At 36.4% G+C, this 5,289-nt stretch overlaps 1 pseudogene; it reads right to left on the minus strand.

Moving 5' to 3' along the window:
* Positions 1-3,848: 3,848 nt before the first annotated feature.
* Positions 3,849-5,251, minus strand: LOC102868154 (annotated as a pseudogene).
* Positions 5,252-5,289: the final 38 nt, after the last annotated feature.

Consider the following 5,289-nt stretch of genomic DNA (forward strand, 5'->3'; position numbering starts at 1 on the left):
AAAGCATCCTTGATTATAGCAACTCGAGGTTTGAATTAGCAAGGCATAATTCCTCAGTTGGTGAAAGTCCAGGTTCAGTCCAACAGCACAAATTCAAGAAGCCCCTAGTTTCCTCAATTATCCAGGAAACTTTATCTCCGAGCAGTTATATGTAGTTTTTCCCTCAGTCATCCAGCAAGCAGAGCCTACTGTGGCCTTTTATCTCAGAGCAGTTATAAGTTAGCTATTCTTTCAATCATCCAGCAAACAAAACCTTTTACTATGGACTTTATCTCCAGGGTTCCTCTGTTAACATTTTGCCACCAGATCTTTATAGCAGTGCCACAGTCTCTTCACAATTTCTCCACCATTATCACTGCCGTCTCTTAAGTGTGGAAAGTACTCTCTTATAATAGTCTCACATCTATTGATGAATTGCAAGACAGTATGTCTGTAGTTAAGATACCTGGAGATTATTCCGCCAAGTCCCCACATATGGCTTAAAAAGCAGTTTTAAAGGATTCTGACACTCCACTAACTGACAGTTTGCCAAAATAACAAAGAAATCTGTCTTGGAGTAAGTGCAACCAAGGTTAGATCAAGAGTGGTAAAACTTTGTGTCACATACTTTGAGCATGTTAACAGGAGTGACCGTTTTTGGAAGAAGATATTATCTTGGTAAAGATTGAAGATTAAAGAGAAGACCCTCAAAAAGATGAACTGACACAGTTACTACAGATGGACTTGAAAATATTAGATAGCATGATGATGGTGCAAGATTGGTTAAGATCCCAATCTGTTGTTAATAAGGTTACTGATTATTCATATAAACTCTACAATGCATAACAATAACATATGCTAGCTATGACCATTCATGAAATAAAAATCATAATAAACATGTAAACAAAATGAAAGGAAATAATAACAGGAGGAAAGAAAGAAGAAAAAGGAGATGGGAGAAGTGATGAATATGTGATTGAGAGGTGAGGGAAGAAAGGCTGAAAATATGACTAGAATTGGAAAAAACAGTTGTTGATTTTTTGAGTCCTTGTTTCCGTGAAATAGAATAGTTTCAAAAGCAGATTATCAGCGAAGCTTCTGAGGTATATCTGGGTAATCTTGAATGCTAGACTTTTTAAAAAATTATTATATCATGGGATCAACTTTCTAATATCTTGGAGAAAATACATAAAATATTTTATGATATATTTCCCAATTATAATTTCAATAGATGTGGGAAAGTTATTATTAAAAAGGTTGTTTTAATAATTTCAAATAATTTTAAATGTTACCACAAAAGTTAAAAAAAGTAGACTGACGTTTCTCTACCTTCAACAAACCTGTTGTTTCTTAAGTATAATCTCTACTAACTCCTAATTCATGATGTAATAAAGTGAAAATTTTCTTGTACAAAGTTATATGGTCCTAACGGGCCAAACTCTTTTATTACATACCTTTTATCACCTTTAGACAGAAACATTAATTCTAAAAAAAATGAAGAAAGTTATGAATTTGAGAACAAACACCAAAAAGCAATTTTTTATAAAATTTAATACAAAGTTTATACTGCCATACAAAAAAATTATTCAATTCTATTTTTGTCAAATTAATTAGCACACTAAAATATAAATAAATTTATTATTTATATTACTAATAGAATAAATGACATTCAGCTTTATTTTAGTGAGAATTGTGATATTAACTTGAAAAAATGTCATGTGACCCCATTAACTATTTCAATTGCACCTATTGTGATGGTCTTATCAGTTCCCATATAAAACAATAACCAAAATGAGGTATTTAGGTTTTTTGTTGCAGGAAAGAATAAAAACAAAGTCTATTCCTGAACTTGAATTTGCAGATCATAATAGCATCTTGTCTCCTTGGTGTTGCTTTCTTTTTACCAACTGGGAGATTTGTTGAAGGGAATAAACAAAGAGGGCTTCATAGAGGGGAAGCCACTGATATCATTGGCAAGTGAAGCTCACGACAAATGAGATATTGTACAGGCAAACCCAGAATGAGCTTTCATGCAGGGCTCTATCAGTGTCATTCAGCTTTGGTTGAATGAATAACCTTTTCATAATTTATCTTCCATTCATTAAGTCAATGCCTGGTATCTTTTCAGTTGCGATGCTTAAGACCAGACTAAATTGACTACTGCCTGCTGAGCATTGTGGAGCCTGAGAACTGAACAGGAAGGGGGTTGCAACCATATTTCATTCATATAGTAAGGCAACCCTTCTCAACACATCTAAAAACTGAGGGTTACAAAGAGTGTGTTTAAGACTGTTTCTTGGATCTGGATCATAGAATGGTAAAGGTTCCACACAATTTGTAAATATAGAAGTAAAATAGGAATAGGAAACACTAGGAGTTGCCAGGTCACCTAGAAATCTGGAAACCAATGTCAATGAAGAAATTGCTATACTTTGAGTCCTTGTTCTAAATGACAGATGCTTATTTAGGTAAACATTACACATTTTATCTCAAAACTCCCCTATTCTAGTTATCAGTTGTTGCCATATTTTTACTTGTTGTTGTAAAGTTCTCTATCAAATGCAGCAGGAAAATAAATTGACTAGCTCACTTGCATATTTCTTATCTCCTGGGAGACAAGAGTAGCAGATTCAGTAAATGTCTATGGATAAACAGAAACACAAGAATAAAAGTGTGTCCAAAGTAGAAAGAAATGGTGGGGGAAAGGGGGATAAAGAAGTATCTAAATGATGGAAGTAATGAGGAAAAGAAACAAAATTATGTAAAGAAAGGAAGGAATGGAGGAAGACATAACTTTTAAGATCTGAAACATGAACCTACATTTCTTTTTTTTTTCCAATGGCACATAACAACAACTAGTTTATTTATAAAATCTGAATACATTGTTTCAAGAACAAATTCTTTTAATTTCCGTCATCCCCCCCAACAAACTATACAACCCCATGATTAATTCCCCCTCCCCTGAACATCCTCATCCCTCTGCTCCCAAACTTTTCCTCCCCTCTTGGATCCTTGTACTAATACACCCTGAGGAACTGAGGCACAAACGGAAATTTGTACAGCAATGTTCATAACAGCATTATTAATCATTGTAAGAACATGAAAACAGCTTAAATGTCCATCCACAAACAAAGGGATTGAGAGCATTGGCACAATTAAATATTATGCAGCACACAGGAGCAATTATTTCATAAATTATTACCTAACTTGGAGGGACTGCAGAAAATTACGCTGAGTGAGCTCAGTCTCTCAAGGATAAATATTGTATAAAACCATTATTGTAGAATGAGTCACTTTAAAAAAAAGCGTAACAATGAATGAATGGAAATCCAAACTTTCATTAAAGTTTATAGTTATTAAAAAAAATTAACACAAACATATATCTCTTCCAGTAGAGTGGCCAAATAGCTAAACTTCTTAGCATTGATGACTGAACATGTCCAGAACTGCATGCTTATTGAAATACCTCAACTGACAAATTCTTGAATCCTTAGTTTTTGTCAAGGTCTTCAGTAGAGCCTTGACTTCTTTCAAGTATGTTGGTTCTTGATTCAATACAACCTCCAGAAGTTGATGTTGGCTGATCAGATATTTTTTGGTGACTATGTGTACTCCTTCCATCTTCTTTTCATATTTCCTACACTATTACTGAGGTTTGAATTCTCTCCCTCTTCCTCCTTTGGTTCCTTCAGCTTGAGAAATACTGAGTATGTTCTGCCCTTTTGATTTTCTAACTCCAGGCTTTTACACATTTCAATCAACAATATGTTCTTTTTGAGGGCCTTTTGAAATATTCTGTTCAATTCTCTTACTTCAACATTTCTTCTTTCTTGGTCTTTTCTTTCTTTCTGGTTTTTTTTTTTAATAATTTCATGTTTCTTAATTGGATCACTACTGAACTTAATTTTCCTATTTGCTGGGATGTCGTCTTCTTCAGGCAATCCAATAATTTATGAATATTCCATATCAGGTTGATAGTAATTGTTTTCATCACTATCTTCCTGTTCATCCTGTTCAGTGCCTGTCTCACCCCAGTCTGAATTATACCTGGATCTCACCCTATACACATTATAGTCACTGTGCACATAAACACGGGAACCCTCAAAATTATTTAAATCTTCAGGTACTTCTTTTCCATAACTTGATCCAGAGGCATCACTAGATGTGAAATCACCACCTCCAAGTTCTTTTCTCTCTTTCTTTGCTGCCTCACTCCCAACCACATTAGCTTCAGCATCTTTTATAGGTTCATTGTGTGGTGAAGGAATTTCAGACTCCGGTGTTGCCTTATTTTCAGCAAAAGACTCTTCGGGTACATCTTTAACTATTCTCTCTGGAATCTCTTGGCTAGATATAGAGTCCTCAGCTTCCTTTATCTGCTGTATCCCTTCACTAGGCATTGAGACTAGGGTACCTTTAGAAGCCACTGTTAGTGTTGGAGTTGTATTGGTCTTTTGAGCATCCTCTCCATCATCATCTTGTTTGTTTGAAGGAGACCAAGAATTTGGATCCTTAAGGTGACCGAAAGTGTCAAGATGTGTAACAGTAGATGGCAAATTCAGTGGGTAATGCCCAGTCACTGAGTACTCTTCACCACCTTCGGCCTTCTCTGAAACACCAGCACTGGGAGCATCCAAGTTCTCAAACACTGCACTCAACTGACTCACAGTTGGGGAGACAGCCTCTGTCCTGGAGCTAAGACTGTCCAGGGAATCCATACTGCCCCTGTTGGACTTGGACCCACCCCACTCATCCTGAGGTTCGCTCCCTCCAGCTTTCTCCTCTTTCTTTGGGGTATAGCGTTGTTTTGTCCCGATCCATGTACACTTCTCTCAAACATCTTCCGAGTTTCTGTGAACTTGGAATATGAGGGGCCATCGTACATTGTGTCAAATCGACTAATTCGTTCTGAAACCGAGGACTCCAACTTAACAACTCAGCCATCTGTTTTCTCCAGAAACTCATTGGGCTTCATTCTTCTCTGAGGAGAGGAAGGTCTACCTTTCCCCCTGGTTTTGGCAATAACTGCAGCATTCTCATTGGGTTCCATACCCATCTGCATAAATAGATTTTTAATCCTGTTGACATTGGAGCCATATTTCCTCCCTCTCCTCTGCTGGAAGCCCTCGCCTTCTTTTGTTTTTTGTTCCCCATCTGACTTGGGTTTGTCAAAGGTGCTTTTCAGTGCCTGGAATTCAGTTCTATATGCATTCCTGTGAGGAGAGGCACTTCTCAGAGTGGTTCGTTCACCTGAAGACTCAGTTTTCAACATTTTTACTTCAGAAGTGAAAACCAATGTTCATAATGTTA

Source organism: Elephantulus edwardii, unplaced genomic scaffold, assembly GCF_000299155.1.
Source record: "Elephantulus edwardii isolate Elephantulus edwardi_28Jun2011 unplaced genomic scaffold, EleEdw1.0 scaffold00136, whole genome shotgun sequence".
Taxonomy (NCBI): domain Eukaryota; kingdom Metazoa; phylum Chordata; class Mammalia; order Macroscelidea; family Macroscelididae; genus Elephantulus; species Elephantulus edwardii.